Raw genomic sequence first — 26,764 nt, 5'->3', positions numbered from 1 at the left:
ATCTTCCAAGTTATCCCGACCGATGCAAGCTGATTGATTTGGAATCCCTCTCTGCCAGGCGTCTCAAATTGCAACGACTGTTTATCTTTGACCTCATAACAGGAAACGTGGACTGTCCTGAACTTCTGGAACTGATTCCATGGAATACTCCTCCTCGACGATTCCGTAATTCCCCGTTACTTGCAATTCCATTTCACAGAACGAACTTTGGATTTAATAATTGTTTTAATTCTTGTTTGCGTTCCTTTAATGATGTTTGTAGCGAGTTTGATTTTATTTTGACCAAACATGTGTTTAGTGCTAGAATAAGACGTTTAGATTAAATTAGGTTTTAAGTAATGAGTCTGTACGACGTAGTCGAAGATGGTGATCAAATAAATAAATAAATAAATAAAAAGATCTTAAAGATAAAGCACTTAGAAGCTCTCGTATTTTCATGAGAAAATACGAGGAGTGCTTTACCGGCCTCATGGAGCGAATAGCCTCGACAAAACTGAGACTATCCGTAAAAATAAAATAATGATCTGGTGCAAGTGAGGCGATCGTTTCTAGCGTATAATGTATTGCCGCCAGCTCAGCAACATATACGGAACAAGGAGCATGAAGCATTCGAGAGGCGCTATGAAATTCGTTATAAATACCAAAACCTGCGGACGCCTCTATTAGTGATCCATCTGTGAAGAACGATCTTGCGGAATCAACTTGGCCAAACTTGGCAGCGAAAATTGACGGAGCAATCATGGGACGATGATGCTCTGGGATTCCGCGAATCTCTTGCGTCATGGATAAATCAAAATGAACAGAATTGACGAAGTCGGAGAAGCAAACACGATAGGGATTATGCTGCGAAGGGCTGACATCCTGTGTTATGTACACGTAGTACAATGTCATAAAACGAGTTTGAGGGTTTAGCTCAAGAAGCTTCTCAAAGTTTGCAATCGCCAGTGGGTTCATAATTTCACAACGGGTGAGGAGTCTGAGGGATAATTCCGAAAACCGATCAGAGAGTGGCAACATTCTCGCTAACACTTCGAGACTCATCGTATGAGTCGAGTGCATGCATCCTAACGCGATACGAAGACAGCGATACTGGATCCGTTCCAGTTTTATGATGTGCGTTTTAGCCGCCGACTGGAAGCAAAAACTACCGTACTGTAAAACCGATAAAATCGTTGTCCGGTACAACGTTAGAAGATCTTGCGGATGGGCTCCCCACCACGTTCCGGTAATTGTTCGGAGAAAATTGATCCTTTGTTGGCATTTTCGTCTCAGATACTCAATGTGGGATCTCCAGGTGCATTTTGAATCGAACCAGACCCCAAGATATTTGAAGGACATAGAATGAGTGATCGGTTTACCCAAAAGTTGAAGCTTCGGTTGTGCTGGGCTATGCTTCCTAGAAAAAACGACCAACTCAGTTTTCTCCGTGGAGAATTCGATACCTAGCTGAATAGCCCAAGTAGACAAATTGTCTGAGGTATCCTGTAAGGGTCCTTGCAGGTCGGCCTCTCTGGGCCCTGTCATAGACACTACTCCGTCATCTGCAAGTTGTCTCAACGTACAGTTGTCACTTAGACAATTGTCAATTTCTCTGACGTAGAAATTATACAGAAGGGGGCTTAAACATGAGCCCTGGGGGAGACCCATGTAGCTAAATCGTGAAGCTGTAGAGTTTCCATGAGAAAAGCTCATATGTTTCTCTGACAGCAAATTGTACAAAAAGTTATTAATTAATGGAGAAAGGCCACAAGCGTGGAGTTTGTCTGAAAGGACTTCAACCGATACTGAATCAAAAGCCCCCTTAATATCCAAGAAGACAGAAGCCATTTGCTCTTTTTTAGCAAAAGTCAACTGAATTTCAGTGGAAAGCAACGCGAGACAGTCGTTCGTTCCCTTGCCCCTACGGAATCCAAATTGAGTATCTGAGAGTAGGTGGTTCAACTCAACCCATTTGTCCAGGCGAAAAAGGATCATTTTCTCCAACAATTTTTGAATACACGATAGCATCGCAATGGGACGATACGAGTTGTGATCTGACGCGGGTTTTCCAGGCTTTTGAATGGCTATAACTCTCACCCGCCTCCAATCATCCGGAACAATATTAAGCTCCAAGAACTGACCAAACAAGTTCAACATGCGCCTCTTAGTGACGTCTGGGAGGTTCTTCAACAAGTTGAACTTGATTCTATCAGCCCCCGGAGCCGAATTGCCACACGAAAGGAGTGCGAGTGAGAGCTCCAGCATTGAAAAAGGCTGGCTGATCTCGTCTACCGAATTCATCGTTTCGCGAGGAATCATCTGTGCCGGCACAGAATCAGGACATACTTTTCGCGCGAACTTGAGAATCCAACTATCCGAGTACTCCTCGCTCTCGTTGTTTGAAGACCGGTTACGCATTCTTCGCGCCGCATTCCAAAGCGTATTCATCGACGTTTCGCGTGATAATCCGTCCACGAATTGCCGCCAGTATCCGCGTTTCTTGGCTTTGATGAGGCTCTTGAGTTCGCGTTCAAGAGCCGAGTACGCTTCGAAATGTACGGGGGTTCCACGTTTCCGGAAAAACTTAAACGCGTCGGACTTTTTACGATAAACCTCAGTGCATTGCTGGTCCCACCAAGGGGAAGGAGGTTTCCTACGGAAAGACGTTCCTGGAACCGGCCGAGTTTGAGCTCGAAGCGCGCTGTCCAAGATCAGATTGGAGAGGAAGTTATATTCCTCCAACGGTGGAAGCCCTTCTACCGACGTTATGGCATCTTCTATCACATTCTTGAACTTTGTCCAATCGATATTAGGGTAAGATCGTACGCGACGTTAACGGGTTCCGACGGATTGAACCCACTGGCAACTGAAACTTTGATCGGCAAGTGATCACTACCGTGGGGATCTTGGATCACATTCCACGTGCAATCCAACGATAATGAGTTAGAGCAAAATGTGAGGTCTAATCTACTTCCATTCGAGGATGGGCCAGCCAAACGTGTTACTTCTCCATTGTTAAGAATTGTCATATTAAAGCTGTCGCAGAGGTCATATATCAAAGTAGAACGGTTGTCATCATACAGCTCCCTCAGCCTGTACCGTGGGAATTAAAATCTCCCATAATCAACCGTGGAGCAGGAAGTACCGAACAGATATCTGAAAGTTGTTTTCGATTAACAACGGCTCTAGGAGGAATATAAACAGAAGCAATACAAAGGCTCTTACCTTTAATAATAGCCTGACATGCGACAACTTCAATACCTGGAAATTGTGGAAGATTCACCCCTCCTCCACGCGAATCCTCACGATCCAGTCGAATAATGTTAAAATCATAAAAAGGAAGATCTATATCTGAAGAGAGCCAAGTTTCACAAACAGCAAATGCATCACAATCATTATTGTGAACTAAAAACTTAAAAGAATCTAATTTAGGAATGAGACTTCGACAATTCCACTGTAGAATAGTGATCAAATCCCCGACCTCGTTTGGAAAATTATCCATCGAAGGAAATGATTGCTGCAATGAGGGGCCACTTCAATGTCAATTGCTTCAAGAGGGTCTTCACAATGCTTTTGAGAGGATCAGAAATAGTGAGATACTTGAGAATATCGTCCACAATTTTATCAAATGAGAACAACCCGGATGAAGAAGGGGCTTCTGTTCTTAAAAATGGGCCATCAGGGGTTTTTGATGTCCCCGGGAGAGATGGAAAATTCTGGTTAAAGTCAGTTCTGCGGAAACCAGGAGGAGTTGAAACTTCCTTTTTTCCATCACTCCTTGATTTGGGCAAGCTGATTTGGGATTCCTTATCTGCAACTTTCCGCGAACGGATGCGTTTTCGTTTCCGTGCAGAACCTTCCGGAAGACTGAAATAAACTCCCTCCTCAGCCAAGTCAGAGTCAGACTCGGCATCAGACAAAACAGCAAAGGGATTTTTGTCGTTGGTTCATGGTGTGGCTGTTTTTAGCATTGCTGCAAAAGACTGCCTGGAACGCTCCTTAAGAGAGCGTTCTATTTTCTCCCCGCGTTGTTTGTACGCCGGGCACGATGAGAGACCATGAGGAGTTCCTTTACAGTACACGCATTTTGGTGCAGTGACTGTGCAGGCGCCATCCTCGTGCTTCTCCCCGCATTTGGAACAGCGTGCCTTGCTGCCACAGTGAGAGGCCGTATGTCCCAACTGTTTGCAGTTTTGGCAGTTCATGACCCGAGGAACAAACAAACGCACAGGTAGCCGAAGTTTTCCCAACTCGATGTAGTGAGGAAGGGCTGAACCAGAAAAGGTCACTCGAAACGAGTCTGTGGGGGTAAAGCTCTTTTTACCCTCGCTGAAAGATACTGAGTTCAGCTTCTGGACTTCCATTATCTCAACCGTGGGAAGCAAGGGGTTCTTGAAACGGCCAACCGCTTGCTTCGCCAAGATCTCGGGGGTCAGACTCGCTTCGTTGACCACACCTTCGATCTCCACATTACGAGCTGGGATGTACACTCTATACTATCATTACGAGCTGGGAGGCAGCAATCTCGTTAGCTTGTTTCAGGTTAGAGACAACAACGCGAAGTTTATTGTACCTCACCTTCGAGATTTCGGTCACGGCCGAGAACCGCTTCGTCAGATCATGAGTAATTTGCATTACATTCAAAGGTTTCTTTTTGGGCTGAAAGTAAACAACCCATGGGCCAGTCGAGTCTTTTGGGTAGGCTCGCGATCGGGGACTTATCTGTCCCTGTCCATTACCAGACTGAGATGACGAACCAGGGATGGCATCAACTGATTTCTGGGATGACAGACGTTTTCGACCCTTCTTGCTATCGTGTGGCAAAGTGGTGTCATCTTCCGACAAAACGTCCATTTCGTCTTCCGACAAAATGTCCATTTTGCCGTACTAGTAGGAGCGAAAAACGCTCTACCACTGCAACGATAATCAAAATTACTCTGACACAATACACGAAAAAAGAAAACTAACACAGAAACACAAACTTAAAAATTAACTGATGGGAGAAAGAAAGAGACAAGAACAAAAACTTATCTGATAATCCTATACTACTACCACCGAGCGTTTACACAGCAGCAGCGGAGCGACGCGCAGCTTGGATGATCTTCGATCCGCGTGTGCGGGCGGTCTTCATTGGTGTGTGCTTGTATGAGGGTCGGCACTCAGCTGAACACACGATGATAGATGAGCGGTGTAATGCGGAGGCAGATGCTGACACTCGATGACGATGATCCGTGTGCAAGTATGCGTTACCACGCACCGATGGTGCGCAAAATGGTTGGCGAATTGGCAATCGCAAAAACAATTTTCCTTCCGATGATGCCGAAAACACACTTTCTTCTCAGAAAAAAAAACTCACTTTTTGATAAAAATGTATCGGGAATTATGCCAGGAATCACTAAGCGAGAAAAAACTGATTATTTACGTCAGATAATAGCGAGAAAACTTCCAAATTAACGGAGCGCGAAACAAGTCGACCGTACTTCTTGCTAGGACGCAGTGGGATGTTTTGACTTTATATGATCTTTATTTCTTGTTTTTGTATGCTTTACACGTATGAATTTTCAAGTGACACGGATGCGTCTTTTCAACTTTTGTACATTTGAGATTTTAATTATTATTTACAGTTCCTAGTTCTATCAGGCCTATTTTAAAGTATGACCACCTTGGTGGGATTGGTTTGATTTGAATTGGAAAAAGGAGACTACTTATAACTACTATTTACAACTACAACTAACCTACATTTACTATGTACACCTAATCTACTAAATAAAAATTGCTTATCAAAGCATGTTCTGATAAAATACATTTTTGTGAAAATTTCAAAAGCAGTTTTTTCCGACGCATTATTTCAGATTGCAAAAAGCTCGCACTAATCGATTCCTTTTGATATTTTACACAAAATGACGCGAGCTTTTTGCAATCTAAAATAATGCGTCGAAAAAAACTGCTTTTGAATTTTTAAAAAATGTATCAAAGTAAATTGAACCTTAATTCTGGAATCTATTTTGGGAATGTTTGTGTAAATTTGTTATTCAAGTGTCGAAACGATCAAGTACCATCCTCAGCATTCTATTCTGAGCGATCTGGATTTTGTTCCTGTGAGTCTTTGCACATGATTCCCACATCGGAGCTGCGTAGAGGATCGCCGGTGCTATGATTTGTTTGTAGCAGTGATGGGCAACTGAACCAACCGGTGCGCACCGTGTGCTAGTTCGTGTTAAAAAAAATACTCCCGTGTAAACTGGTTCGGTTGAGTTTTCGTGTACCACCGAATGCCGGTTTTCGAGTTGATGTTCAGAACCGCAGCTTGAAAACCGAAAACCGGTGTGCTAGAATTTTGGTTTTGGTTCAGGAGATCTGAACCGTGTGCATGGTTCAATTATATGTAACCAAAACCGGGTATACCGTTCTTGGTTCAGATCATTGGCAATAATTAAATAACAGTGCTCCCAAATATGTGAATAAATATTTTTACCAAACGACAGTTGTTAATTCAATTGTCAAATATTTTGATAGACAATATTGGTAGCGAAGGAACTGGAAATCATTTTGAAGTCTGACAAATACCCATATTGAAGAATTTTTGACATTATATCCCAGTTTTTCTATAACCGGAAGCCGCGATCTTGGATTTAAAAATGGCTTCAGACATTGATGTCTGGTCTCTTGACATTACCCCGATTCCGTAAATACGCATATTGAAAGATATTTGGCATTATTTCCCAGTTTTTCTGCAACCGGAAGCAGCCATATTAGGTTTCAAGATGACGTCTGACATTGATATCCGGTATATATACGTCATCCCGATTCCGAAAACACCCATATTGAAGGGTATTTGCTAGTATTTCCCAGTTTTCCTACAACCGGAATCTTGCATTGGTTAATCTTGGTCCGGGCGGTTTATTGGCAGCATATTCTCCTCAGTTGCATTTACTTCACTATTTGTGACATACTTTTTCTAATTGAATAGCTCTAGTCAGCCAACTCGCTTTCCGCCCAAAATTTGGGAAAAATAGGAACCTAATCCTGCAAGGTCTCATACGGTCGGGCAACCTCAAAATTGGTAAATGGTCTCCCTCGGGAGTGGCGCTTAAGCCATTTTACTTTCAACGGAAAGCTCGTCAGGCTTTACATAGTTGAAGATGCTATTTCGCATCTTACATTTATTACTTTCGATCGTCTTTAAAAATAATAATTTGTACATAAACCTTTTCGTTGGATATATTTTTATTTGATGAACTTTTGATTTGCACGTTTTTATATGTTATGAATGGTGCGTTATTCGTCATTCGAAAATAGTTTCGCTGATATTTTATTTTCGGAAATCGGAACAATACAGTGATATTTTCTTGTACCTGGGATCGTTTTGGCCTTTTCAAAAATGCTTTTCCATTCTGCAGCCCCCTGTTCGTATTCCTTTTGTGACACAAAACAAAATGATATTTTTGTTAAATAATCATTACTCTTCTGGTTAGCTCATGCATATAACTCTGCTGCACTTGTGATTGGATGTTCGTGTTCTACAGCCACACTTGCGTTCCTTGCCATTCGTTTTAATGTGCCACCAATCGCGTCACATGGTCGCTTGCCATGCGAAGTTGCAAAAAAGTGCCATTCAATATCAATATTGTACTTCGTTTTAAATTTACAAATTTTACATCAGACATAATCATCGCTTTTTTACTTGAATTTTTGTTTGCAAAAAGGTCAGTAATTTTGAAATAAATACTTGCACCGCAATTGTATCGTGTTTTAAAACTTTAGAGATTACGATCAAACTTAAATTTTTAATTATACCTGATTCTGAATAATAAATGCAAAAAGGATGAATAGTAGCTTGTTGATTATTCCAGTAAAGTAAAATCACAAATTATGACAACTTCTCCATTTTTAAGAGTATTTTTTGTATTTCTCAAGAAACTAGACTGCTGAGTTTAAATATAATCATGGGATACCAGTTTATCCAACTTTTCGCAAAAATAAGGAACAAATCCATTTACTGGTTTTTCAAGTTTCTCTAAACAACATCGATCAGTTGAAACCCATTGTTCAAAACATATTTCAGACGTACCCTTTTCCTCGAATTTTTCTGAAAAACTTCATTCAAAATCTGAGAGACCTGGACAACGTTCGCATTCGCGGAGATAACAATGTTTAGTTCTGGATGATGAGCTGCATAATATTTCTTCAAAATAACGGTTGATATCTTTTTCGAATGAATATTTTCTAAGACAATGAAGCATTAAATTAATATTTTCATGGATGGTACAAACACAAATATTGTGAGAACCTGAACTACCAAGTAATTTGCAATGCTTTGGTTTTAGTGCTGCAAATGAACTAAATCCAATGCTATTTTTACTAACTTCTTGAAATTTAATAAAAGCTTCTCGCAATGTACAAACTAAAAGTCGCTTTTGAATATGAATCTTCTTACCTTCCTTCTTCACTGAAACGTAAACGTTTAGTCCTGGCGTGGTTCTGCTTATCTGGTCGCTTTCGAAGAACTGCAATACCTCGTTTTTAATTTCGGGATCCAAACCGTGTCCTAACCTTTTGTTGGGGGTGGCCAATACTCCTTTCCCGTTTGCCAAGCATCGAGCTTGTTTCAAACTCGTCCATTACCGTTGCGTTGACCAAGATTTCGGCAAAATCGTCAGAATCCTTATTTGATCGTCTCTCGATGAACCTGGATCAGCAAATCTCTCCTTCAGTTGTCCAATCATCTCATTGTGTTCCGCAGCTTTTAATTTTAGTTGCTCCAGGTCATCTTCTTCCGCTTGAAAACCGCAGATGCGTTTCTTAATGCCATTGGTAATGTCCATATACTTTCTCCGGGGATAGTTAACATTCTGGATTTGTCGATACGTTGACACCAGCTATGCCCTTGTTGAATAGCTCAATATTATGCGTCCTGGAAAATTGTTGCTCTCCACTATCCTGAGATGATACTGTTGTTATTGACGTATTTCGATGGTATTTCTGGATGGACATTATTGATGGTATTTCTTCGAGGCCATGTCGAGATGTAGATGGCTGTGGCTCCACGATGTCCATGACTGACGGTTGCACTTCTAGTTCCAGCTCTTCAGCACATGGTTCGATTCTATTTAAATTCAAGCGACACGTATCACAGATTGATAGAGATGTATCCAAATTAAATTTCCACTCTAGGAACTTATGTTTTTCAATCAAATTTTCGGATAATTTTCGAAAGCTTTGACGAACACCGTTTAGGAAAACGGCTTGCAACACTCGACCTTCTTGATTTTTTTAGTGATGTCTGTTTTCAAAAGGATGGTCACGCTTATATACAAACGTAGGTACTATTTGGATATTCAGGTATAAATTTTGTTTTTGGATTGAAGCTACTCTAACAGAGAAGCTCTTTTTTTTTAAGAAAAATACCATGGAAGACATTATAATGTACCTAAGATAATAAGATGGACAGGCACATCAATATTAACAACTTAAATAGGATGACACTACGCTCGAAAATGAAAATAAGTGCAACTTAACTTGTGTTGGTTTCTATATTTAAAATAATAGTGTTTTCATTTCCCCTGTAAATTCTAAACGGGTTGTCTGATCGTTCAATCGTCAAAAGACAAATTGAAGGTAAATATATGTGTATCTTGTTAAATTTATCAAAGTTGATGGAGAATCACGATTAACTTATGAAAATGGCTTATATTCTACAAAAAAAATGATTTTGATGCAAGTAAATTTGAAATATCTCGAAAACGGTTATATTTAGGAAGTTTATCGATATTGGCACTATCGTTTGAAATGATTTTTATAATCATATACTAATATCAAACAGAACATTTTGCCGTAAATAATGAAATTTTCAAAAATGCCTCAAAAGTTGCTCTTTGAAAACCTTTTTTATTGAAAATTTGTCCATCCTAGAGTTGTTTTTAAAACTTCTGTTTTCTATTCGAGTTTTTATAAAAAAATATAAAAAAAAAAATCAAAAATATGTTTTTTTTTTGTTATTTGAACTTTGAGGTTTATTATTATTTTTTTTGTAAAAAAACGAAAAAAAAATTCAGTGTGGCTATTTTTTTATAAAGCCTTATTAGTTTCCTACAACTTCTTCTTAGTAAATTTTTTTCTACAACCAACTGTTTTCGAATTACATTTTTTTAAAGTATGTGAGCAAAAACACATAGGCCCTTTTCGAAAATTACCCTTGGGTCAAAAGGGTCTCCTTTCCTGCGGAAAATATTTGGTCTATCATACTGAAAATATGGGCAAAGTATCATCCAAATCGAAGATGGTCGAGCACGATTTCAGGTTTTTTCAGCTCATTCTGGATGGAATCCCTCAAGTGGTAGTTTTTATACGATAGATGAGGAGGAGATGAAAGTATAGAATTGATAGTTCCGTTTAGATTACGGCAGTGTGAAAATTGCATATAGAAAGTAGATAGCGAGCTAGGACAAATCGGTTTTATCATCTCTCTTTACCAAACTCCCCCTGGCGGGAGACTCCCCCGCCAAAATTATGTTTAGTTATTTGCCATCACTGGCAATTCTGAATAATGCACACCACGCACATAAACACACAACAGTACCAGATCGGTTCTTGAATTCAAAACATCATTGGCGTTGACGGCACCGCCGAAAAAATTTCTCTTCCAGCAAATATAGACAGTTTCTTATGAGAATTTTCGGTGGAGTGAAAGGATAGTACAAAGTCCGCCATGTTTCACGCACAGTCTGACGTTTGCTTATGGATTTTCCATAGGAGTAAAGAGCTACAGAGTCGCCGTCAACGCCAATCCTTGTGAACACGAACACCGGTACTGTAAAATCAGAACCGCACCGTGTGCATCGAACCGACAGCAGCACCAAACACTCGGTACAACAGATCAGCACATTGGTTATGACTTAGAAATCCGTACCGGTGCTGTACCGGTGTTTTGTCCATCACTGGTTTGTAGACCGCCAGTTTTTTTACCCTTGAGAGGCGGGATCTATGGCAAATCAGCGGATACAGACACCTCCACATGCGAGCGGAATAGGAGCTTTTCGTCAAACAACATCCCGAGATAGGTTACTTCAGCGGACCACTCAACCCTTGTGCCTTCCATGATTACAGTACAAGAGGGAACCGGTTTTAGTTTGGGTGATTGCCGATGGAGGAACATGATTGTTTGTGTTTTGGAGGCATTGATTTTAATTTTCCACGTGGTGGCATAATCAGCAAAGGCGTCAAGACATCGTTGGAGCTTGTTTGTTATTTCGCGAGGCATCCTACCCTTGACGGTTATTGAGGAATCATCTGCGAACAGGAAGAACACGCAACCGTCTCCGAGGGGATGGCACAATGGGAGGAATCAAGGTTGAGTACGCATTGCTTAACCTATACTTCGAGCGGATGTTGGAGCAAAGCAAGTGCGATTTGGCAATATGCTCACCAATCGCATTTGCTTTCTCCTGAGGGGTGAAGCCGATCGTCATCATTAACATCTTTGAGTGGTGGAATGGGTTTAGGGTGCATCTTTAAGACCTTGGCAACATTCCAGAATGGTCTGGAGCGTTCGTCCAGATTCTGGACAAGCCGCCCGAAACTGTCGTTTCGGAGTGAGACCATTCTGGAAGCAATCTCCTTGTTCAGATCGGTCATTCCACGTTTCCTCGCTAGATCTCCGGTTATCTGGAACTGGCGTCTACGAACATTTCTCAGGCGAATCAAGAGTTGGGTGTGGGAATCAATGGCAATAAACTTACCCCTCACAGGAACTCATCGGACGCACGCCTCGTCAGCCACGTTTATGGCTTGTTGCTGCTAGGGTGGGGTACCTAGGGGGCTACCAGGACAAACACCTCGGCGGGTTTGGCAAAGCAACGGCCTACCAATGAGGGTGGGTTATACAACAACCTCTTTTAATGGCTAGCAGAGCTGGAGAACTATTTCTGAGTCTCAAGGTCGGCTGGTGTACTTTACTCGGCAAATCAGACCTCGGCTAAGGTGTAGTAAAAAGAAGCTGGTGAAATATAATTTTACCATTTATTTCCCTAATTAAACATGGTGTGTGTGTGTGTGTGTGTGTGTGTGTGTGGGGGGGGGGGGGGGATGTGGTGTGTACTACCTGACCGGCCGGTGGCTGCTGGAGTTTACTGGTGGGGGTGATGGTGCTGGTGGTGGTGGTCTCGATGACGGTGGCTAGCTTGATGGCGGGAAACAGTGAGGCTGATGAAGACTCGGTGAAAGCGTCTGGCGACGCCGGTCGGTTAGCACAATGGCGGACTTTGGCGAACAAATGTTGGCTATGCTGAGAGTCTGTGGAGATGGCAGACTTGGATTTCACGGGTGTGTGGAGACCTGCTAGGTACCATTTGGGGTGGAACCCAAATCCTAATCTTCCCGAGTCCAACCTCGGTATCGTCGAGAGGCCAGTTCTCCACCAAAAGCTACCCTCACAACTAACGGGTCCTGACTCTCTCTCTCTCTCTATCCACTACTGCTACTACGACACTCTTACTCTTCTTCAATAAACTTTTAACGGGTTTTAGCTTATGTAACTGCTCTTGTTTCAGTTTACTTGGCAAGTGGCGGAAGAAGTTTCCGTGCTACTCGCCGTTCCCTTTCTCTGTACTTCTCGTACCCATTCTCCTATGTTCCACTGAACTCAATTTGTTGGCTCATCACCTATTCCAGCAGTTGGTAGTAAACTGTGGTATTGTTTAGTTTACTAAAACTAGGGGTATCAAATTGGTAATTATTATTCAAATTTAAATGGATATGCAGAATACGATAAACATACAGAAATACATCAACAAATGTTACAAACGGTAACAGGCTTGGTGGAGTCCCTCCAACGCCCGGTCGGTGTCCTCCGCGGAGTCAAGCAGCGGGTTGTCGATGATGTGCCTGTCTACCACGCGTCCTAACTGATAGTCCTTGCTTGAAGCAGGAGCCACGTTGCAGCCCAGTTCAGCCTCCATCGGTTGGTGGTCGGAGCTGAGTTCGTTCAAGGCTACCGGCTTGGACAAGCCGATATTTGTCAGGAACAGGTCTAGCGTCAATGGGTTGCCCGCCGGTGAGATAAATGTTGGCTCATCCGAAAACCAAACGGAGTACAGCCCATGCTGTGAGTGGTCCAACAGCAGACGACCGTTCTGGTTTTGCTGGTAGCTCCGCCAGGCCTCATGACGAGCATTTAGATCTCATCCTACTACGAAGCGAGAACCGTTACCGGTGATGGTGGACAAGTCCTTCTTGAATTTAGCTGCTAGTCCACTGCTGGCGGCAAACTGTCGAGGGCAGTAGACGTATCCAGTCCAGACGACTCCACCTCCACACCAAGGGCCTCGATGAAAGAGGTGCGGATATGGGACAGAGTGTGGTATTTTATTCCTTTCTTGACGACGACCGCCACACCACCCCCCTGGAGCTGGTGCGATCAAGCCGAATAATGTTGTGGTCAGGCAACCAGAAGCTGTCGCTGGACTTTAGATGGGTTTCGGTTAGAAGGCCCACGTCGACGCTGTGCTTGCGGAGGAAGTCGGCAAGCTCAATACCTTTTGCTCTTACAGAGCAAGCATTCCAGGTGACGATACTTAGAGGATGATGAACTTACCGAGCACTTGGATCTGTTCGGGCTTATTGCGGCACTTACGAAGAGCACCGGACATGTTGACGAAAATTTCCATCAGTTCGTCTGCTGAGAACAGATCGGAGTTGTTGTTTTGCGCTGTTGGTTGGACCCGAGTTCCAAACCTTTTTGGAAACTCACAAAATTTTTGAAAAAAAAAAAAACCTCAAAAGCCTATTCTAGGGCATAAAGAAGGTGGTAAAATTTTGATCGCAAATTTGGAAAAAGCTGTGGTGGATGCCAACCCTGCGCGAGCCCGGATATTTATCCATGAGCGATTATAAACATTGAGGATCAGCATAAATGCGATCACGCCACCCGGGCGATGAACGCATTTATGCTGATGCGACGAAAAGGGTCACGTAGGCACCACAAGAAAACTAATCCACAAGCACAGCCAATTTATAGTAAACCCTATAGATTGCCGCATATGCAAAAAACCGAAGTGGAAGAGCAAATCCAAAAAATGGTCAACGACCAAATTATTGAAAAAGCTACTTCGGCATGGAACAGCCCCATTTTACTTGTCCCTAAGAAGAGTTCTGGGGATAAGAAGAAATGGAGGCTGGTCATCGATTACAGGAAATTGAATACTGTGATCGAAGATGACAAATTTCCATTGCCTAATATCGAGGATATTATTGACGCACTTGCTGGTGCGAAATATTTCTCACACTTGGACCTTTCTCAGGGCTACTATCAGTGTCTTTTAAGACCGGAAGATAGACCCGTGACAGCATTTTCAACACCCTCGGGGCAGTATCAGATGACGAGACTGCCCATGGGCCTTAAAATAAGCCCTTCATCTTTTTCAAGGCTCATGACAATTGCTATGTCAGGTCTAGATACGACAAAATGTCTGGTCTATCTAGATGACATCATTGTTTTTGGGAAATCAGTCGAAGATCATAACAGAAATCTGATTTCTGTTTTTGAAAAACTTCGAAAAGTGAACTTGAAATTAAATCCTAAGAAATGTAATTTCTTTAAAACAGAATTACTGTATTTGGGACACCTCATATCTGCAGAAGGTATTAGGCCTGATCCTGCTAAAATAGAAGCAGTGAAAAAATGGCCTACTCCTTTAAATGCTGATGAGGTAAAGCGATTTGTTGCTTTCGCTAATTACTATCGAAAGCACATTAAAAATTTTGCAAGTTTGTGTGCACCCTTAAATCGTCTAACGAGAAAAGGAGCACAATTTATGTGGAATTCAGAATGTGAAACATCATTCAACATTTTAAAGACGAAGTTCATTGACCCACCAGTATTAGATTACCCGAACTTCGAAAAAACCAATACTTTCCATCTACATACGGATGCTTCTGGTTACGCGATAGGAGCTGTCTTATCTAACGATAATGGCAAACCTGTTGCATATGCCAGTAAAGCATTGAACCAAGCAGAAACAAATTATCCAACGATAGAGAAGGAACTGTTGGCTTTGGTATGGGCAATTCGACATTTTCGACCATATCTTTATGGACGGAAATTCATTGTTCATACTGATCATAGGCCATTAGTATACCTTTTCTCTCTGACGGATCCTTCGAGTCGCCTGACCAAATTCAGATTAGCACTCGAGGAATACGACTTCGAAACGATCTATATCCCAGGAAAAGACAACGTAATAGCGGACGCGTTATCACGTATATCTATTTCTGATTTAAAAGCTATGGCTATGCCAGTAACAACAAGATCGAAGACAAATTCAACATTGACTTTACAAAACACAGAATCTGACACTGATGGGTCTGATCAACCTCAAGTGTCAGAGACTAAATACATCCAAATGAAAGTCTGTCCGGAATTGAAAACTATTGAGATCTCCCCTGAATTAATAAAAATACCGGCTACAAGTACGTTGGATCATCTACGGAGACTAATGGAAAGGATAGCGATATATATAAAGGAAAATAAATTGGAAAATGTGCACATTTTCATTAAAAGACATAAAAGCGCTATACAAATTATCAAAAATTTAAGAAATTTGAAATATGAAGGCTTGCCAAAAATAGTCATAATCGGGGATGATGTTAGAAAAATTAATGATGAAAAAGAAAGACAGACAATTATAAATGACTATCATGTCCTACCGACAGCTGGTCATGCAGGGATCAATAGAACCCTGCACACCATAAAACAAAAGTTCTATTGGCCAAAAATGAAGCAAGATATTAGAAATTTTATAAAAACTTGCGAATTATGTCAAAAGAATAAGAATTTACCAACAAACAGAACACCAATGATAGTAACGACGACTGCCAACACGGCATTCGAGAAAATATACCTCGATCTGGTTGGTCCATTACCACCAGATATTGACGACAATAAATACGTCCTCACCACACAGTGTGAGTTGACTAAATTCATAACTGCGACTCCGATTAAGGAAAAATCGTCGAGCGCAGTTGCAAGAGCTTTCGTTGAGAAGGTTATCCTAAATTTTGGTATTCCAAGTATCATTGCGACGGATAGAGGTACTGAGTTTATGTCCGCGGTATTTAAAGATATTTGTGAACTTCTCAAGATTGAGAAATTAAATTCTGTCGCGTACCATCATCAGTCCATTGGAGCTTTGGAAAATGCCCATAAATCTCTGGGTAACTTTCTCCGAATTCACGCTGGTAGCAAAATATTTGAATGGGCATCCTGGATGCCATTCTTTCAATTTGATTACAATACTACGTACCACTCTGAGACCAATTTTACGCCTTTTGAACTAGTATTTGGAAAGCAATGTAAACTGCCTTCTAATTTAGCGGACGAATCACCTATAGAACCAATTTATAACATGGAGGATTATTGTAAAATTTTAAAATTCAAACTCCAGACACTTCAATCAGAAGTGAGGAGTAAACTTTTGGCATCAAAACAAAAACGCTGTCTAGAATACAACGTGAACAAAACAGTTTCTAAATTTAATCCGGGAGAGCTTGTTTTGGTCAGACAGGAGACCGGAACAAAGCTCGACCCCAAATATTTTGGTCCATTTGCCGTGATAGAGGAGAAAGAGCCAAACGTAGTAATTGAAATGAACAACAAAAGCGAAATAATACATAAGGATAGAGTTAGAAAGTTTTATAGGTAATGATAGATAAAAGTAGAATAGGGTGTGTGGTGGATGTTGCCACACTAGGATAAGAGGTTCATCACGGGTATGAGATATCCATAAAAACCTCATTTAGGACTAGGTGTATGATACGGGGTATCACACACAAGTATGGTTAGAAATTTTCATGATAGAATATAGGTCTACGTGGTGCTGATACGGGGTATCGCACACACGGTAGGTTGTTTAAAAAAAAAAGAAAAAGATAAAAATAGTTTTAAATTTTAGACTATAGCTTAAAATTTAAAAATTATAAAATAGGGCGTGTGGTGGATGCCAACCCTGCGCGAGCCCGGATATTTATCCATGAGCGATTATTGTTATTATAATTATACGTAGGCACCACAGCCCGCGAGCTTGCCCTCGCTAAAGAATTAATGAATAAATGAGTCGAGTTTTGTAGCTGAACTGGAATGGTAGTCCCGGGCCGTTAAGACCAGAAACTGAAGAAGCCATAAGCCCCCCACAAAAAGGGCAATTAATTATCTTATCGTTTCAAAGCTCAGAAACTTGCTAAGCAATTTTAGAGTTCCCATAATTTCAGTTTGGGTCTTACTAGTCCTAATAAGAATCAGAATGCTTATCTGAATATTTTCTCTCGGAAACTAAAAAGTTTCATAATAAGATAGCTCCACGTGATGATGGAATTTTCTATATCATCTTCAAAAAAAACTCCCAGAGGCAAAAAAAATCCAGCTGAAGCCTCTAGCTACCGTCCTATAAGTTTGCTTTCTTCAATTTTTTTTTTGGGGCGGTCCCGGCGTAGTGGTTAACATCACTGCCTCTCACGCCAAAGTCGCGAGTTCAAATCTCACCCCCGGACAAGTCACGAATAACCCAAGAGTGTTAAAGTGACTACAATAAAAAAAAAAGTAAACTTTTTGAAAAGATAATTTTGACAGGAATGATGTTTCACATTGATACGAACTTAATTTTTGCAGATTATCAATTTGGATTTTGCCATGAACATTCAACTACTCATCAACTCTTAAGAGTTACCAATTTAATTCGTTCAAACAAATCTGAAGGTTTCTCAACTGGAGTTGCTCTTCTAGACATACAAAAAGCATTCGACAGTGTTTGGCATGAAGGTTTGTTCGCTAATCAGCTATGCTCGCGGAGAAGGTGATCTTCAAATGAAACAACGACGAACAGCATGTCCGTCTGCGAGAACGTTAGAGTTAAAAAAGATGTCTGTCTTTATTATGGAGAACGGCTTATATACTAAGTTACAATAGTATGTTTTTCGGATAGCTCTAGGACAGGTAGTCTAAATAAAGTAGTGGCATTGGATGCGGCTGCGCATCCATTCTGTGTGTTCTGTTTATTATGGGTAAGTCCAAGGAAAAGTTAAAAGAAAGGTTTTGCCGATTTGCATGAAAAGGTGGTTTTGGAATCGAATCGGGAAATACCTGATATGTAGTTTATAACTTGGAAAATACATGTTATTGTTTGGGTAGTAGACCTTTGTGAATTTTGATGATTTGAATGATTTGGAAAGCTGTATACTACACTAAATTGAAAAAGCTTCAATTTCCACTCTTTATTATGAAATTAGTTCAAAATTCGAGTAGTCGAGTATTAGTACAAGGCACTGAAGAATTCTGCACATTGTAGACGAAATACGCGTATCTGTCAAGGATAAGCAAATAAGCTAGTGGAATTAAATGGAAATTACTAATCCTTTTCTCTCTCTCTCTCTCTTTCTCTCTTTATACAGATATTGCACTAAGACGCCCACATTCATCAGGAGTTCAACATTATTTAACTGACAGAACTCTGCAGGTAAATTATCAAAATTCCAAATCTGAACGACTACCTGTTATAGAAGGAGTTGCTCAGGGTAGCATTCTTGGGCCTATATTGTATAACATTTTCACTTCGTACCTCCCTGATTTACCTCAGGATTGCCGCAAATCTTTGTTCGCTGAAGACACAGGCATTCCGCTAAAGGAAGAAGTCTTCGTGTTACTTGCATCAGAGAGCAGAAAAGTTTAGATATTTTCTCTTCTTATTTACAAAAATGGAAAATTTCTCCCAACGCTTACAAAACTCAACTTATTATATATAAACATAAGCCTAGAGCTTGCTTTTTTGCAACCTAATAGTAGTCACTTAGTCACTATGAACGGAGTTCCAATTTCCTGGTCAAACCAAGTGAATTATCTTGGATCAGTACTTGACCAAAAATTAACTTTTAAATATAACAAATATATAAAATGTGTGTAGCCTCTTATAAACAGGAAATCAAAACTTTGCCTGACGAATAAACTTCTAATATTTAAACAACTTTTGAGACCGGCCTTGCTTTACGCTGTGCCAATATGGTCTTGTTGTTGCACTACCAGTAAAAAAGCACTTCAAAGGAATCAGAAAAAAAATTTGAAGATGATTTTGAAGTTGCCTCCCTGGTACAGTACTACCGAAGTACATAGAATTTCGAATGTTGAGACTTTAGAACAAATGGCCAACAAAATAATTAATAATTTCAGGCAAAAATCGTTGCAATCCTCAATTGCAACGATTAATTTCCTGTATACCTAGATAAGGTTTAGTTTTAGTTTTAGTTTTAAGATTTCAACTGCCTTACTGACATGCAGGTTAAAAAAAAAACTGTTAAAAATAATGAAATACCACTGCAGGAACAATTTAAAAACACTTAGATATGTATCATAACAATTAAGGCTGGTAAGTTACTGTTGTAGCTGGAGCACCTATGTTAAAATAAAATGAAATTTATTTTGAATTTGGAGCATATAAAGAGATAAAAAAATAGTACTCTCGAGGTAATTCCATCGAACCCCTCCTCGAAGTCTTAAGCTGATTAATTTCAAAACTGAACACAGACTACGCACTAACCTTTACGTATGTCCTAAAAGGTTAGTACTTAAGTGCACATAAAACAGTTAACTAGTGCGTATTGATTAGATTAAATACTCTGTAATCAAAAATTCAATTCCAATTCCAAATTTAGTAATCATCACTGCTTTCGAGGTGCATGAGAGTCAGCTTTGGTGAACAAAAGAAACCGATTGAACAAGTGCCGTAATTATGGTGGGTTGAAACCAGGGCCCCCAATCATATCCTCTCAATAATATGTTTCAAGAAATGAATAGTTGGTTATTTTTGAATCAATAAATCAGGCAAGTTGATATCATGAAAAAAAGGGAAGTTCACAAAGCACCATATGTTTAAGGTTTCTGTTTAATTCTGGTTCCAACCACCTAGAATGTACTTCAATTTGGCTTCTTTGGTAAAGATGTGCATTTCATAATGTTGAGAAATGCTGCCCAAGACCAATGATTTACAAAAAGCAGGCCCACATATAAGAAGTTGGAAATAATTCACGTCCAATTCACTTTCGCTCAACCACCGCAACCCTTTTCGAGTTGGAACATACTTCCCCGTTTATTAATTAATCGATTTCTTTGATCCTATCCTAAACCTATTTATAGCCGGCGCCGGTGGTGTAGTGGTAAGCGTGACTGCTTTCTCACCCCAATGGGTCTGGGTTCAATCCCAGCCGAGGTCGGTGGGATTTTTCTGAGGCATAAAAATCTCTGGTCACGTCTTCCTTCGGAAGGGAAGTAAAGCCGTTGGTCCCGGCCCATGTATGTGTGTTGAATGGGTGCGATATCCTACGCAGGTGTGGAAGCTGCCTTCCTGCACATTCGATTGCCGTCAATGGATAGCAATCGATGTCCGTCGGTGATTGGCACCAGATTGCGGAACAGAGACCGACGTTAAACACTCAAAAAATTGCACACGTTTGATCGAAGTGTTTAAACACTTGATTTTTTAAATGCAAAATCACATTAACTTTAAGTGTATTTCACCTTGGTTCAATGTGTTATACACGTTAATTTCTGGTGTTTCAAACTTTGAAATGTTAAAAATCATTCACTATACATTTAAGTGTATAGCACATTGAATCACACTACTGTTCAAAACAGATGGATTTAAAGTGTTTTGCATTTCAATACGATGTGAATTGCTTGCTCAGAAAGGTAAACATCGAAAACAAGAGTTGTGACTTTATCCTATCAACCCGCCTCATATATGATGACAACCGTGGCACAGTGAGATCGAATGAAGACTCCGGCAGCAGCTCACCCCAACAGTCCATGATCGAATCCCAAATCAGATCCATTAAAAAGATATGTGACAGATCTGGCCTCTGGCAGTTTTGTTTATATATTTGTCGACTCATTTTTAGAGTCGGTAAAGTAGAAGTCGATAAAGTAGAATATTGTAGAATATTGAACTATGATGTGCAAAGCTATTGATATCACCATATGAGGCACATAGAATCCAAGAGTGTCACAATTCAAATCCATAGTGTTCGGGCATGGTTCATAGCATAAAATTCACACATGAAATGGATGTGTTTCACAATATGCGCAAAATTAAGTGTGAGACACATGATGATGACGTGTGCAATTTTTTGAGTGAATAAAGGAAAGAAAAAAAAACCTATTTACTACACGCTAACATAAAAGTACACAATAAAGAGTAAATAAAGACCCATTTTGAAGAAAAGTGGCTTAACTCATGAAATGAGTAAAACAGACTTTACTCATTAATGAGTATTCGATGAATACACTCAAAAATATTACAAAACGAGTATAGATTAAATTTTATGCATTTTATGGTTTTTCAAAATTTATACATTGGTTCGATTAAAATTTTCGTCAAAATTATACTAAGTCCGAATAACGGAGTGGAATTCGATCAGTGTTTACTAATATGACAGGAATAAGAACATCTGGATTCCCTTCGGAGCTTCGTGCTGGTGAAGGGCTTTGTCCCAGCGGATTTCTACTGCGCCTGTAATCTGCAGGGCAGCATCGAAATTGTAAGTATTTTTTTTTTAATATTATTAATAAAAAATAAACTAATGAAAAAAGCTTCCTGAGACAATTTTTATTTTCATTTGAAAACAATAATATTTACCATAAATAAAATAAAGAAGCGAAAAATACATTCTCTTGAATAAACCGTATCTATGCATTGTGAGTATATTTCGATTTTATACTATGGCACGCATAAACCATTTATATACTAAGTTTGCATTCTCTCCCTTTATACCGACCTTTGCGTCGGTACAAAGAGTGTTGCTATTTAGCGTAACTTTTATACTATTTAGATTTCAATATTTTTTGAGTGTTACCCTTCTTGATGGTTCTGTAGATGAGTAAAAACTACACATTTTATTGATTTGTTTTGCTTTATTGGGCTACCTGGAAGTAACCAATTAAATTATATAAAAAGCGGATATAATTAAAACACTTCATACTCTTTATTGAATATAATCACAATCATTATAATTTATTTGATTTTATAAATCGCGTTAAAAATCTTTGACCACAGGTGCAGTTCACTGCGGGTCAGAGCGAGAGAGAGACGTTGCTTATCGCACAGGCCCAGATCCTACCACTTTTCCCTTTTTGGAGTTCTTCGCTAGCCTGAAACGGAACACATTTTCAAAATACCGTGTCTTAATGTTCATCATGATTCTAATTCTTACCTCGTATCAACCGGTTCCAAACTCCTATGGCAACGATTTTTGCAATGGTTTCGGAGCGTTTTGTTTCCAATGAAACAAACAATACTCGTTTCGGGAATGATCACAACACTCACTTGTTAAAAAAAAAAAGTTAAACACTCTGGGTCTTCACTTCGTCAGAGATGTGTTTACATTGATTGAAGGCATATTTTTACCCATTTTTGATTGCAGAAGATATTTCTCAAATGGGGAAAAAGTACCCGCTCTTCGTTTTTTGAAAATACCCATTTTTTGACAGGTTTGAATAACTTCAAAAAAAGAGTACAAGATACTCATTTAATGGGTACCTTCGAGTTAGCGTGTACGTACACAATTCTTTGGGCATTCTTACCTGGGGGGGGATGTGCTGTCAAATCAGCCTACTGATCATCTTGTATGAAACTGGTTCCAAACGTAAACAAACGCTGTAGGTTTCTTATGGCTTGTTTACGTTTGGAACCAGTTATGCGAGGTAGGCGACGATTGTTCGTATTTGACAGCCACCTCCCCCCCTTGATTCTTACCCTCTCTACTCTTATTCTCTTCGCTTCCTAGCTGCGCGCGTCGCGTACTATAGACTTCTCTGACGTTTGTGAAATGCGCAAGGATTAGTGCAGAACTTGAGGTAATTTATTAGTATTAGTGCTAGAAAACCTTTGAATTCACCCAAAGTTCTGCACTAATACTTGTGCAATTCATAAACTTCAGAGAAGTCTATTATCGGTCCATACCACTGCCGTATATGGGTACATCTGTTAGTAAGTCGAATGTGTTTTGATTTCCCTCTCGCGGGACGTTGGCTCTCGTGGCTCTGTAATAGTATATTGGTAATCCGTTTCTTGCAGTTGGTGAAGATTGTGATCTACATTGAACTGTTTTCGGAAATGTTTACGTTCGGTAAGTGTGTGGTTTTCCAATGCATTAGGACTAGAAAGTAATCTCGTTCTTTTAGTAAGCCTGAACTGGAAACCAGAAGAAGACGAGTTGTACAAACGAATCATTGACATATGGACTGATCCCAAGTAGTATTACCAGTGTTATCAAGGTTTTAAAGCATGCTATTAGTCCAAATTATAGGTAGCAAAGCTGTGATAGAACCAAAATTTCTATTGGGGGAATTGGTTTTCCGAAATGTGGAAATAATCCATAGGGTTTTGATTTCAATAATGACCACAAACTTCTCAAGATTCATTGAAATGACTGAAAAATAAATTGAGGGATGTTATAAACCAGACTCGGAAAATATAAACTTTACATTCAATTTTCAAAAAAATCGCGTCATTTTGTGTAAAATAGCAAAAGGGTAAAATGACGCAACCTTTTCACAATCTTTAATAATGCGTCGAAGCAAATTGTTTTTCTTTTTAAATTTTCTAAAATACATCACAGTGAATTGAACCATTATTGGTGACTGATCATGAATACGAAATAATATCAATTCATATCAACAACACTTCTATTAACTGATTTTTAAGTATGAGGAGTCGTTATCAGATTTAGTTTATTCAGTTAAAATCAGGCTTGCTTCCACTCACTTTCTATAAAACAACGGTTTTCGGAATTTTAGAATCATTAGATGTTATTATGATACTTTGTACTTGTAAGAGGCTGAAATACAAGTGTTTGACACATAAAACCTGTCAAATTCGCTTTCAGATAGTCACAATCAGCGATTTTACGGCCCTCGAGTGCTTACTCTGAGTGAACGCTCATAATTCATAAAATCGTTGATTTTGACACTTTGAAAGCAAAATTGTTAGGTTTCATGTGTCAAACGCACACTTTGCAACCTCTTCTTTTTAACTTACAAGTATACAATATCATAATAACATCTAACGATTTTATAATTTTAAAAACATTTTTTATAGCAACTGAGTGGAAACAACGCTTAAAATAAAAGCAGGTTGCAGAAAGAAATACAAACGAAAAAGGATTGTCGCTAATAGCAATTTTTATTTCATGTGTGCAATAGACCAGGGCTCCCAAGATTTTTTTTTTTGTTAATTTCGTTATTATTGAGATTTTTAGCACTTGGCTAGTTCATCTCATTGGGTCCCAAGGGTGGTTTAGAAGGCCCTGGTTTTGTACAACAGCTACGACATGAAAAATAATAAAGTTAGACAAGATCCAGCCAGGTGCTGAAAGTCGCCAGAGCTAAACTAAACTAACTAAAATAATTAATTATGTTGAACTTTGTAATGAGTTGCAACAATTGCAAGCTGCATTATTGTGTTGCCATTTCCTTGTACAAATTAAAAATATGGCCTATTCGTCAGTTTCATAGCCAAGGAATCAAAAATATCTCCAGAAGACAAAATGGCAAACGATAAACAAGCTATGTCAGAAATGAAAAGCAATAATGATATCAGGCATAACATTTGATAACGGCACAAAAGCATTTGTAAACAAACTTTTTAAGGCGCTTTACACGCGACCCAAAGCACGTCCACGCAAACCAATTCCACTTTCGAAAAGGTGATAGTTGCCCCTATCCGATTATGTTGTTGGTTTGCGTGGGCGTACTTCGGTTCGCGTGAAAAGGGCCTTAGAAAATTTGTTTACAAATGCTTTTGTGCCGTTATCAAATGTTGTGCCTGATATAATCTTCTTCCTTTTTCTTCATGACGAACAATTTCTGCAACACAGCTCGTAGAAGGTTAAGCCCGATTCAAAGTAAATTTGGACGCATTCAAGTGATCATTACTCAAGAACAACAACAACATACACGGTTGATCAACACGTCAAACAAAAGGGTATTTATTCAGCTTCCAAACGATTTATAACAAGTTATTACATTTCACCGTTTGGAACAAACTGTCGCACTTTACTTGTGATCGATGCCATCATGATCTGCACAGTCGCTGGTGACACTGTACCGGCGAACTTATTCCACTTTAAACGCATTTGTTGTGCATTTGTCACTTCTTTACCGCATCCTCGAAGTTTTCGCTTGACAATTGCCCAATATTTTTCGATCGGTCTGAACTCAGGGCAATTCGGAGGATTAATTTCTTTGGCGACGAAATTAGCATTGTTTGCAGCATACCATTCTAGTACCTCCTCAGAGTATTGGCAGCTGGCTAGATCCGATCAAAACATAACGTTGGTCTTGTGTTGCCGAATGAAGGGTAAAATCCTCAGTTCTTTGTCCCTAGTGCCACTTTTATGATAGATGTGCTGTGCTCTATCCACACTCAGAGTATTCTTGTAACGTTTGATTACAAGACTCACCGTTGACTTTGGGAATTTTAACACTTTTGCTATTTTTGAGGCCCCTTTCGTGGTCTGGTTCTCTAAATGTTTGTGCACAATTAATTTTCTTTTATCATGTTCCAGGATCCGTAATCAATCGATCAATCGAGAAAAACTTTTCACCGATTTCTTCGTCAATGAAACATCAACAAATGCCTGTCAAACGTTTTTTGTTCCAACAACCAGGGGCGCGGTGGTGTATTAAACCGTGCGTCCAGATTTACTTTGAATCGAGCTTTAGAAGGAAACGACCAAATTGTTTGCAAGCTTCTTCACGAAGTTTAGCCGAGGATGATACACGATACACGATCATTTTATGTCCTCCGCCATGTCTATTGCAACAATGGAGGCAAGTAATATAGCATTATCCTTCTACCACTCCGATCGAGCTGTGTTGCAGTGAGAGTTTGTCGTGGTAGTCGTAGCAAGCGTTTTGTTTGTATCGTTGGTTGCTTTATGTGTTTGGATTCGCTGATCATAGCTCGAAAACTCGAAAAAACGAAATTTTTTGACGTAAGACTACGTCTGTGATTTCTATATGGGGGTACACTTTGAGAAAACCGGAAATGGAACATGTAACAAAATTATGATAGATTTTGAACGTTAATAACAAAGCTGTCCCTGGACCAATTTCAATAATTTTATCACCAATCGATCAGGAATATTTCTACGCAATTGAGAACTTATCATTTTTCAAAATGTCACTATTATAAATTACACGAACATGCAACTGTTGCTATGATTATTAAAATTATCACCGATTGCTTGCGAAAAGCGATTTCGCTAACACAGATTTCAAAGTTGAATTCCATCTGGTCTTACCAAACGGTGTTTATTCAATCACCGCTTGGTGAATGGTGGTTTTCTCCAGCACACGACCAAAGGCTCCCCGCAAACAGCTAGCTATCAAGGCTGCCCTCAACCGCTGATCAGATTCAGTTCCAATCACCGTGTGTGGTGGTATCCGGTCGGCATCTGCAGTGCTTCCGGCGCGTGGCGTTGAACATTGTTCTCCAGTACACAACGAGCTGCAGCCCACATGAGCATCCATAGAAGGAGGATGAAGCCGCACCGATATTAATCGGAATCAGTAGCTCTTCGTGAGTCGCTGTAGGCCATCTATGCCAAGCGCGTCATACTAAGGAGTATACACAGAGAGAACCCCGCTCAAATTCCTATTCCTACACAAAATACAAGCTCCTAATAACATTTAATAACATAATCTTTTTTACCTTTGTTACTAGCGTAACATAGGTATTAGAATCGATTT

General features: G+C 39.8%; 1 protein-coding gene across 1 annotated transcript in view; it reads left to right on the top strand.

The window, feature by feature from the left end:
* The window catches only part of LOC135706756 (uncharacterized), a 73,565-nt gene that overhangs the window by 35,618 nt on the left and 11,183 nt on the right, over positions 1–26,764 (top strand). The window contains exon 2 of the mRNA XM_065228409.1: positions 18,418–18,482. The gene's annotated coding sequence lies outside the window, so the exon portion shown is untranslated. The remainder of the gene's footprint in view (positions 1–18,417; positions 18,483–26,764) is intronic.

This window comes from Ochlerotatus camptorhynchus, unplaced genomic scaffold (genome assembly GCF_037179485.1).
Source record: "Ochlerotatus camptorhynchus isolate MF236.1 unplaced genomic scaffold, CSIRO-AGI_Acam_v1.1 ptg000290l, whole genome shotgun sequence".
Taxonomy (NCBI): Eukaryota; Metazoa; Arthropoda; class Insecta; order Diptera; family Culicidae; genus Ochlerotatus; species Ochlerotatus camptorhynchus.
This window is presented reverse-complemented; position numbering and strand designations above follow the sequence as displayed.